Source organism: Salmo salar, chromosome 04, assembly GCF_965601325.2.
Source record: "Salmo salar chromosome 04, fSalSal1, whole genome shotgun sequence".
Lineage (NCBI taxonomy): Eukaryota > Metazoa > Chordata > Actinopteri > Salmoniformes > Salmonidae > Salmo > Salmo salar.
The window spans coordinates 24,920,677-24,933,120 of NC_138294.1; positions in this window are offsets into that span (position 1 = coordinate 24,920,677).

Sequence of the window (12,444 nt, forward strand, 5' to 3'; positions counted from 1 at the left end):
TGTGCTTCCGCAGAGGTAGGGGGGCCAGCAGGCCAGAGGTGGATGAACGTAGTGCCCTTGTTTGGGTGTAGGGACTGATCAGAGCCTGAAGTTACGGAGGTGCCGTTCTCCTCACAGCTCCGTAGGCAAGCACCATGGTCTTGTAGCAGATGCGAGCTTCAACTGGAAACCAGTGGAGTGTGCGGAGGAGCGGGGTGACGTGAGAGAACTTGGGAAGGTTGAACACCAGACGGGCTGCGGCATTCTGGATGAGTTGTAGGGGTTTAATGGCACAGGCAGAGAGCCCAGCCAACAGCGAGTTGCAGTAATCCAGACAGGAGATGACAAGTGCCTGGATTAGGACCTGTGCCGCTTCCTGTGTAAGGCAGGGTCGTACTCTGCGAATGTTGTAGAGCATGAACCTACAGGATCGGGTCACCGCCTTGATGTTAGCGAAGAATGACATGGTGTTGTCCAGGGTCACGCCAAGGCTCTTAGCACTCTGGGAGGAGGACACAATGGAGTTGTCAACCGTGATGGCGAGATCATGGAACGGGCAGTCCTTCCCCGGGAGGAAGAGCAGCTCCATCTTGCCGAGGTTCTGCCAGACATGCAGAAATGCGATTCGCCACCTGGTTATCAGAAGGGGGAAAGGAGAAGATGAATTGTGTGTCGTCTGCGTAGCAATGATAGGAGAGACCATGTGAGGATATGACAGAGCCAAGTGACTTGGTGTATGACATGTAGATGTTTTATTGTTGCTTTAAAGTTATGGTCTCATTGGGCCTATCTAGACTCTCATTCCTGTAACTGCACATAAAGCTGCAGGAAAATCCTGTTTAAATGTATATCAAACCATTTTGAAATTTTGACCCTGATGTCACACATTGGCTCCTTTATTTATAGAAAGACCCATATGTTCACTTTTATCATACTTAAACACACTTATTAAAACACAATTTTGTACGCTTTATTAATAATTTAGTATATTCATTCCAAATACACTTGGAGCTGTTTATGCAAAAAAGTATATTTAGGAAAGAAATAAAAAATCACTAAATATATTTAAGTATACTTTTAAAAGTATGTGCATTTAAAAAATATATATTATCCAGCATCCTTTTCTGCAGCTGAAGTTTTGATTTATAATAAGTTCCTCATATTTATGCTATTCAAATATTTTCATGTTCATTTTCTAAATTAATAATTTATCACCGTAATGTGAAAAACTAGTGTGAAATCCCACTGGTGCACAGTTATCAAAACGTTACATGAAAATTGTCACTCCAGCCACAACTGCTTTGTAAATATCCTCTTGTAACATTGGCTGAGAAGATTCCTTGGTCAATAAAGGTAACCTTTACATGGCTAATAACAATAGCTAATGTGGTTAGCTTTTACTCTATTTGTAAAAGTATACTTGAAACACATAAATATACTTTATTTGTAAAGAAAATACAGAAATTCCATTTCATTGTTCATGCTAGTGTACTAATAATACAATGACATTGATTGGTCAACTAAATCAAACTTACATTTACACTGAATTTGAATTTTAGTATACTTCTATTTTGAGAAATATACAATGTACATAAGGAATATTCAAAATATATTTGTTTTACTATTTATCTAATAAACTAAGAATATACACTACCGTTCAAAAGTTTGGGGTCACTTCAAATCAAATCAAATCAAATTTATTTTTATATAGCCCTTCGTACATCAGCTGATATTCTCAAAGTGCTGTACAGAAACCCAGCCTAAAACCCCAAACAGCAAGCAAAGCATGTGAAAGAAGCACGGTGGCTAGGAAAAACTCCCTAGGAAAAACTCCCTAGAAAGGCCAAAAACCTAGGAAGAAACCTAGAGAGGAACCAGGCTATGAGGGGTGGCCAGTCCTCTTCTGGCTGTGCAGGGTGGATATTAAAACAGAACATTGTTAAAATGTTAAAATGTTCATAAATGACCAGCATGGTCAAATAATAATAATCATAGTAGTTGTCGAGGGTGCAACAAGCACGTCCGGTGAACAGGTCAGGGTTCCATAGCCGCAGGCAGAACAGTTGAAACTGGAGCAGCAGCACGGCCAGGTGGACTGGGGACAGCAAGGAGTCATCATACCAGGTAGTCCTGAGGCATGGTCCTAGGGCTCAGGTCCTCCGAGAGAAAGACAGAAAGAGAGAAAGAGAGAATTAGAGAGAGCATATTTAAATACACACAGGACACCGGATAAGACAAGAGAAATACTCCAGATGTAACAGACTGACCCTAGCCCCCCGACACATAAACTACTGCAGCATAAATACTGGAGGCTGAGACAGGAGGGATCAGAAGACACTGTGGCCCCATCCGATGATACCCCCGGACAGGGCCAAACAGGCAGGATATAACCCCACCCACTTTGCCAAAGCACAGCCCCCACACCACTAGAGGGATGTCTCCAACCACCAACTTACCGTCCTAAGACAAGGCCGAGTATAGCCCACAACGATCTCCGCCATGGCACAACCCAAGGGGGGGGGGGGGGGGCGCCAACCCAGACAGGAAGACCACGTCAGTGACTCAACCCACTCAAGTGACGCACCCCTCCCATGGACGGCATGGAAGAACACCAGTAGGCCAGTGACTCAGCCTCTGTAAAAGGGTTAGAGGCAGAGAATCCCAGTGGAAAGAGGGGAACCGGCAAGGCAGAGACAGCAAGGGCGGTTCGTTGCTCCAGCCTTTCCGTTCACCTTCACACTCCTGGGCCAGACTATACTTAATCATAGGACCTACTGAAGAGATAAGTCTTCAGTAAAGACTTAAAGGTTGAGACTGAGTCTGCGTCTCTCACATTGGTAGGCAGACCATTCCATAAAAATGGAGCTCTATAGGAGAAAGCCCTACCTCCAGCCGTTTGCTTAGAAATTCTAGGGACAATTAGGAGGCCTGCGTCTTGTGACCGTAGCGTACGTGTAGGTATGTACGGCAGGACCAAATCGGAAAGATAGGTAGGAGCAAGCCCATGTAATGCTTTGTAGGTTAGCAGTAAAACCTTGAAATCAGCCCTTGCCTTAACAGGAAGCCAGTGTAGGGAGGCTAACACTGGAGTAATATGATCAAATTTTTTGGTTCTAGTCAGGATTCTAGCAGCCGTATTTAGCACTAACTGAAGTTTATTTAGTGCTTTATCCGGGTAGCCGGAAAGTAGAGCATTGCAGTAGTCCAGCCTAGAAGTAACAAAAGCATGGATTAATTTTTCTGCGTCATTTTTGGACAGAAAATTTCTGATTTTTGCAATGTTACGTAGATGGAAAAAAGCTGTCCTTGAAACAGTCTTGATATGTTCTTCAAAAGAGAGATCAGGGTCCAGAGTAACGCCGAGGTCCTTCACAGTTTTATTTGAGACGACTGTACAACCATCCAGATTAATTGTCAGATTCAACAGAAGATCTCTTTGTTTCTTGGGACCTAGAACAAGCATCTCTGTTTTGTCCGAGTTTAAAAGTAGAAAGTTTGCAGCCATCCACTTCTTTATGTCTGAAACACAGGCTTCTAGCGAGGGCAATTTTGGGGCTTCACCATGTTTCATTGAAATGTACAGCTGTGTGTCGTCTGCATAGCAGTGAAATTTAACATTATGTTTTCGAATGACATCCCCAAGAGGTAAAATATATAGTGAAAACAATAGTGGTCCTAAAACGGAACCTTGAGGAACACCGAAATTTACAATTGATTTGTCAGAGGACAAACCATTCACAGAGACAAACTGATATCTTTCCGACAGATAAGATCTAAACCAGGCCAGAACTTGTCCATGTAGACCAATTTGGGTTTCCAATCTCTCCAAAAGAATGTGGTGATCGATGGTATCAAAAGCGGCACTAAGATCTAGGAGCACGAGGACAGATGCAGAGCCTCGGTCTGACGTCATTAAAAGGTCATTTACCACCTTCACAAGTGCAGTCTCAGTGCTATGATGGGGTCTAAAACCAGACTGAAGCGTTTCGTATACATTGTTTGTCTTCAGGAAGGCAGGAAGGCAGTTAGAAATGGGAAGGCAGTTAGAAATGTTCTTGTTTTTGAAAGAAAGGCACATTTTTTTGGTCCATTAAAATAACATCAAATTGATCAGAAATACAGTGTAGACATTGTTCATGTTGTAAATGACTATTGTAGCTAGAAACTGCAGATTTTTTATGGAATATCTACATAGGCGTACAGAGAAAGAAATGTATGCATTCACTACTGTAAGTCGCTCTGGATAAGAGCGTCTGCTAAATTACTCAAATGAAAAATGTAATGTAAATGTACAGAGACACATTATCAGCAACCATCACTCCTGTGTTCCAATGGCATGTTGGGTTATCTAACCCAAGTTTATCAATTTTAAAGGCTAATTAATCATTAGGAAACCCTTTTGCAATTATGTTAGCACAGCTGAAAACTGTAGTTCTGATTAAAGAAGCAATAAAACTGGCCTTCTTTAGACCAGTTGAGTATCTGGAGCATCAGCATTTGTGGGTTCGATTACAGGCTCAAAATGTCCATAAACAAAGGACTTTCTTCTGAAACTCGTCCGTCTCTTCTTGATCTGAGAAATGAAGGCAATTCCATGCGAGACATTGCAAGGAACTGAAGATCTCGTACAACGCTGTGTACTACACCCTTCACAGAACAGCGCAAACTGGCTCTAACTAGAATAGAAAGGAGTGGGAGGCCCCGAGGCACAACTGAGCAAGAGGACAAGTACATTAGAGTGTCTAGTTTGAGAAACAGACATCTCACAGGTCCTCAACTGGCATCTTCACTAAATAGTACCCACAAAACACCAGTCTCAATGTCAACTGTGAAGAGGCGACTCTGGGATGCTGGCCGTCTAGGCAGAGGTCCTCTGTCCAGTGTCTATGTTATTTTGCCCATCTTAATCTAATCTTTTTATTGGCCAGTTTGAGAAGGCAGCATTCCAGAGTCACCTCTTCACTGTTGACGTTGAGACTGGTGTTTTGCGGGTACTATTTAATGAAGCTGCCAGTTGAGGACCATTCTATTCTACTCTACAATCTGCCATTTCCAGCTACAATAGTCATTTACAACATTAACAACATCTACACTGTATTTCTGATGAATTTGGTGTTATTTTAATGTACAAAAAAATGTGCCTTTCTTTCAAAAACAAGGACATTTCTAAGTGACCCCAAACTTTTAACGGTAGTGTACTTAAGTACAACAACAAAAATCTAATTTAGATATTATATATTTTAAATATATGAAAGTATATTTATCACAGACATACTTCTAAATACTTTAATATATTGATGAAGTATGATTTAAGTATATTTCAACAAGAAAAAAATTCTGCTTGGGAATGCCCTTCTGCACATTTCTTACATTGTGGGATCTCCCTCCTACACACTGCTCCAAATCCTTGGCACCTAAAGCACAGTAGGGTTTAGGAACATAGGCTTTCACAGAATAACAAATATAACCTTAGCTGACCTTATCAAGTGGAAACTCTTTGCCAAAGTTCAACACGATATACAGGGTATTCTGTCTCGCCATTGCCACCGGGTCTACATCTCACCAAACAGCACGTGTCACAAACACCAGGAAATATTATTTTTTATTTGATCCACTTCTACACTCAATGCTACCCCATTGATCACTCCTTTGAGCGGCGTCCTGCACGACACAGGTCGATCCCCAAGACGTGGAGTGCCCACTGCGTCTAGGCGGAGGATGCAACCGTTATCAGTTTGTCATTTACCCAGCTTGAAACAATTATGTGGGCATTTCCATCTAAAAGGAGCACCAATATGTGAAGTTCTTAGGAGCATGTCAAATTAAAGATAAGTCAATATTTTAGTACGTTTCTTTTTTTTAATTAGCATTTTAAACTACCCTGAATTAAAAGGTATTTCAATATTTGGAAAATAAATACAAATATCTCAATTAACAGACGATACAGTTCTGTTTCTAAAAGACAAGGATCAAGTTGCTTTTGCACTTAATATTATCAAATCATTCTCTTCCGCTTCTGGAACTGTAACGGTTGTCGTCGGGAATGGAGGACCAAAACGCAGCAGGAATGTGGATGCTCATCTTATCATTTATTTTAAATAAAAGTGAACATCAAAATAACAAAAACGAAGAACCCATGACCAACAAACAGCCTTGTCATGCTCACACACGCAAAACAAGAAACAATCTCCCACCACACTACACCAAACAATTACCCATATATAGGACTCTCAATCAGAGGCAAAGAGAAAGCACCTGCCTCCAATTGAGAGTCCAACCCCCCATTAACCTACACATAGAAATACACCAACCCAGAAAGAACATAGAAGTACAGAACATAAACCAAAACCCGGAAATAATAAATCAAACACCCTACTAAATAAACCACCACCCCGAACCACATAAAACAAATACCCTCTGCCATGTCCTGACCAAACTACAATAACAAATAACCTTTATACTGGTCAGGACGTGACAGGAACTTAACATAAATGCGAAATATTGTCCCTGCATAACTCAAATTACCAATCTGTTGAGAATATTCCAGTGAAAGATAATGTGAAACATTTAGGGGTGCACATTGTGAAAAACCATATTGTCCGTCAACATCTCAATTTCTCTCAGATTAAAGAAAACAAAATCCATCTTTAACAACTGGCTCCAGCCTGAGCTCTCTATTATTGGAATGGTTTTATTGTCCAAAGCAGAGGTCTGTCACGTTTTGTCTACCCTGGTCTCCCTATTTGTAGCTGATCAAACCAGCAAGGATATCAACAAGACTTTCCTAGACTTTATATGGAAAAATATACAACGCTGTCACGTCCTGACCCTAGTAAGTTGTCATTTTCTATAGTAGAGTAGGTCAGGGCGTGACAGGGGGTGTTTTGTGTTTTTCTATGTTTTCTATTTCTATGTTTGTGTTCTAGGTTTTCTATGTTGTTGTTTTTGGGGTTGATCTCCAAATGGAGGCAGCTGGTCCTCGTTGTGTCTTCATTAAAGTAAAAAAAATGAGCACTCTACACGCTGCGCCTTGGTCCCCTTTATACGACCCACGTTACAAACGCATCTTAAAACCTGTTAGGGCTAGGGGGCAGTATTTGCACAGCAGGATAAAAAAATGTACCCGATTTAATCTGGTTACTACTCCTGCCCAGTAACTAGAATATGCATATAATTGTTTGATTTGGATAGAAAACACCCCAAAGTTTCTAAAACTGTTTGAATGGTGTCTGTGAGTATAACAGAACTCATATGGCAGTCAAAACCCTGAGACAAATCCTGACAGGAAACTGAAATCTGATGTGTGGATATCACTTCAAACATTTGCCATTGAAACACACAGGGGCTTGTGATTCATTTAGCACTTCCTATGGCTTCCACTAGATGTCCCCAGTCTTTACAAAGTGGTTTGAGTCTCCTACTATCAAAATTGACTGAAAGAGAGGATGTTTATCTTGGTCACAGGGGATGGGCCATTACCATTGTGACGTCGGCGCCCATGGGTACTCTCCCTTTTCGAAATGTTTTGAAAGACAATGCAACCGTCCCAATGGAATATTATTGAAGCCCTGGTTGAAAAAGCCCCTAAAGATTTATGTTATACAACGTTTGACATGTTTGAACGAACTTAAATATATATTTTTTGCTCATTCCTGACGATAAGTCAGACGCACACGATACATTTTCACTAGCCTTCGGAGCGCGCTAACACTATTGGGACATAAATTATTAACTTTTTTGAACAAAACTACATTTGTTATGGACCTGGGATTCCTAGAAGTGCCTTCTGATAAAGATAATCAAAGGTAAGGGATTATTTACAATAGTATTTTTGATGGTTGATCGTTCCAAGATGGCTCCAACATTTATAGCCTAGACTTTTTTTCTGGGCATACCACGTAGTTTATTGCAAAGTGGGATTTCCCAGTAAAGTTATTTTGAAATCTGGCAAAGAGATGGCATTCAAGACATGTTAATCTATAAGTCTTTGAATGACAATATTACATTTTAACAATGTTTTCGAATAGTAATTTTATAAATTGTAGCACTGATTCATCGGAAGCATTTGAGGGAAAAGATTTTCTGAACGTCATGCGCCGATGTAAAATGCTGTTTTTATATATAAATATGAACTTTATCGAACAAAAAATGCATGTGTTGTGTAACATGATGTCCTAGGAGTGTCATCTGATGAAGGTTGTCAAAGGTTAGTGCTGCATTTAGCTGTGTTTTGGGTATTTGTGATGCATGCTAGTTGCATTTGAAAATGGCTGTGTGATTATTTCTGGCTGGGTACTCTGCTGACATAATCTAATGTTTTGCTTTTGCTGTAAAGCCTTTTTGAAATCGGACAACGTGGTTCGATTCAGGAGAGGTGTATCTATAAAACGGTGTAAAATAGTCATATGTTTGAGAAATTGAAGTTATAGCATTTATGAGGTTTTGCATTTAGCGCAACGCGATTCCACTGGCTGTTGATTAGGGTGGGACGCAAGCTATACTCTCTTATAGAAAGTTCTTAGAAACATAGAACTTCCCAATACATTATAAATAATTTAATTCTATATGCCAAGCAATACCTTCAGGACTTAATTAAATCTCATTTGTGTTTTGGACATGTCAAGATAGATGCAAAACTTATGTTAGAAGGTTGCTGGATAAGTAATGTAATAATACATTCATAAGATAACTTTTCAACTCCAAGAACAAGATCTCTCCTAGAGGGAAGGAAATTCTTCTGGAATGCATTAATTACTGAAATTGAATGGAAGAACGCTTGGTTGCTCCCTCACAAATTTGGTTTATCAAATAAAGTCAAAGAAATTCACTTAAATCAAAAATACCCTTGCAATAACTTGTTGGCTAAATTCATGAAACTATTATACACATTTTTATGAGCGTGACTCTGTGAAGTTATTATGGAGAGAGTTAAGTATTTACATTTGACATTTTATCAATAAGACCCATGTATTTACAATGAAAGATGTAATATATTATTCAAATGAAACAAAACTACTGAATTAGTCGTTAATTTATTCATTCTCTCTCGTAAATTTTATATACACAAAAACAGCCTCCAGTATTTATGCTGCAATGGTTTGTGTTGGGGAGCTAGGGTCAGTCTGTTATATCTGGAGTATTTCTCATGTCTTATTCGGTGTCCTGTGTGAATTTAAGTATTTTCTCTCTCTCTCTCTCTCTCTCTCTCTCTCTCTCTCTCTCTCTCTCAGAACCTGAGCCCTAGGACCATGCCTCAGGACTACCTGGTCTGGTCCCCAGTCCGCCTGGTCATGCTGCTGCTCCGGTTTCAACTGTTCTGCCTGCGGCTATGGAACCCTGACCTGTTCACTGGACGTGCTACCTTGTCCCGGACCTGCTGTTTTGGACTCTCTCTCTACCGCACCTGCTGTCTCTAACTCTGAGTGATCGGCTATGAAAAGCCAACTGACATTTACTCCTGAGGTGCTGACCTGTTGTACAACCATTGTGATTATTATTATTTGATCCTGCTGGTCATCTATGAACGTTTGAACATCTTGGCCATGTTCTGTTATAATCTCCACCAGGCACAGCCAGAAGAGGGCTGGCCACCCCTCAGAGCCTGGGTACTCTCTAGGTTTCTTCCTAGATTCTGGCCTTTCTAGGGAGTTTGTCCTAGCCACCATGCTTCTACACCTGCATTGCTTGCTGTTTGGGATTTTAGGCTGGGTTTCTGTACAGCTGTTACGTACGCCTCTAGGAAGAGGGGAATTTATTTATTCCTTCACACGGTAAATTTGGGGAAAAGGGGCTGGACGGAAACAAAGCAAAGAAAGTAAAAGTTAAAGAGCCCCCCTCTCCTACCTTACCTGCCTACCCACTACTTACCTAATCTTTTAGCACCACCTGGTGCGCTAACCAAAATACAGGGCGTGGTCCGCCCAGGTCTTACCTAGTGTGCATAGACAGTAAATACTATTGATTATGTATGCCCACAGGCCTCTTGCCTAAGCACTCCCTAGGTGCCTTCCCCTTCCCCCCTGGGAATTTTTTTTTAACAGAATAATACAAAAAATTTCATAAATCAAAACAGTCCTTTGGACATAAACATACCTCCGCAGGACCGGCTACAAACTACTTCACAAAAAAAACTCTCAGAAACAACTAACACAGGACATCAAAGAAGCGCTCTCTGTCTGAGCAACAAACTAACACAGAACATCACAATCAGCTCTCCCACTTTGTGACATCGGCTGATGTAAAAAGGGCTTTATAAATACATTTGATTGATCTTAGACAACAGCAACCGTAAAAAGTTGAAAACCCCCTGCCAACTAATATCAACACTTGTATTTACACTGAACAAAAATATAAATGTAATATGTAACAATTTCAAAGATTTTACTGAGTTACAGTTGATATAAGGAAATTCGTCATTGAAATAAATGCATTAGGCCCTAATCTATGGATTGCACATGACTGGGAATACAGATATGCATCTGTTGGTTACAGACACCTTAAAAAAAAGGTAGGGGCATGATAAAAGCAACAGTCAGTATCCGGTGTGACCACAATTTGCCTCTTGCAGTGCGACACATCTCCTTTACATAGAGTTGATCAGGCTGTTGATTGTGGCCTGTGGAATGTTGTCCCACTCCTCTTCAATGGCTGTGGGAAGTTACTCGATATCGCCGGGAACTGGGCGATATCTAGCATAAGGCGCTAGTAGATTCAGGCGCGGCTGGGAACTTTATTGATCAAACGTTGGCTCATAGTTTAGGGATCCATATTGTACCAGTGAAAGTGCCTTTTCCCATTCACACCTTAGATAGTCGACCATTAGGGTCAGGGTTGATTAGGGAGGCCACAGCACCTTTGACTATGGTGACGCAGGGGGGACACAAGGAGAAGATTAGTATTTTCCTTATTGACACTCCTGCGTATCCAGTGGTGCTGGGTCTGCCCTGGTTAACTAGTCATAACCCCACTTTTTCTTGGCCACAGAGGGCTCTTACAGGGTGGTCGCGAGAGTGCTTAGGTAGGTGTGTAGGGGTTTCCGTCAGGTGCTACTACGGTGGAAAGTCCAGACCAGGTCTCTACCCTGCGCATTCCCCCGAATATGCCGATTTGGCTCTCGCCTTCTGTAAAAAGAAGGCGACTCAGTTACCACCTCATCGACAGGGGGATTGTGCAATAAATCTCATGGCAGACACTACACTTCCCAAGAGTCACGTGTATCCCCTGTCGCAAGCGGAGACGGTGGCTATGGAGACATATGTTTCTGAATCCCTGCGTCAGGGGTACATTAGGCCCTCCATCTCACCCATCTCCTCGAGTTTCTTTTTTGTGAAGAAGAAGACCGTGCATTGATTATCGAGGTCTTAATAAAATCACAGTGGGGTACAGTTACCCGCTACCTCTGATCGCCCCGGTGATTGAATTAATGCACGGCGCGTGCTCCTTCACAAAATTGGATCTCAGGAGTGCGTACAACCTGGTGCGTATCCGAGATGGAGACGAGTGGAAGACAGCATTTAGTACCACCTCAGGGCATTATGAGTACCTTGTCATGCCGTACGGGTTAAAAAATGCTCCATCAGTCTTTCAATCTTTTGTCGACGAGATTTTCAGGGACCTGCACGGGCAGGGTGTAGTGGTGTATATCGATGACATTCTGATTTACTCCGCTACACGCGCCGAGCATGTGTCCCTGGTGCGCAAAGTGCTTGGTCGCCTGTTGGAGCATGACCTGTATGTCAAGGCTGAGAAATGCTTGTTCTTTAAACAGTCCGTCTCTTTCTTAGGATATCGCCTATCTACGTCAGGAGTGGAGATGGAGAGTGACTGTATTACAGCCATGTGCAATTGGCTGACTCCCACCACGGTAAAGGAGGTGCAGAGATTTTTAGGGTTTGCCAATTACTACCGGAGATTTATCCGGGGTTTTGGTCAGATAGCTGCTCCCATTACCTCACTGCTGAAGGGGGGTCCGGTGCGCTTGCAGTGGTCAGCTGGGGCGGATAGGGCTTTTAGGAAACTGAAGGCTCTGTTTACCTCGGTTCCTGTGTTGGCTCATCCGGATCCATCTTTGCAATTCATAGTGGAGTTAGACGCATCTGAGGCTGGGATAGGAGCTGTGCTCTCTCAGCGTTCGGGTACGCCACCTAAGCTCCGCCCCTGTGCCTTCTTCTCTAAGAAGCTCAGCCCGGCGGAGCAAAACTATGATGTGGGGGACAGGGAGCTGTTGGCTATCGTCAAGGCTTTGAAGGCGTGGAGATACTGGCTTGAGGGGGCTAAACACCCTTTTCTCATCTGGACTGACCACCGCAATCTGGAGGACATCCGGGAGGCGAGGAGACTGAATCCTCGCCAGGCAAGGTGGGCCATGTTTTTCACCCGTTTTGTGTTTACCCTCTCTTACAGACCAGGTTCCCAGAACGTCAAGGCAGACGCACTGTCCCGGCTGTATGACACAGCGGAGCGGTC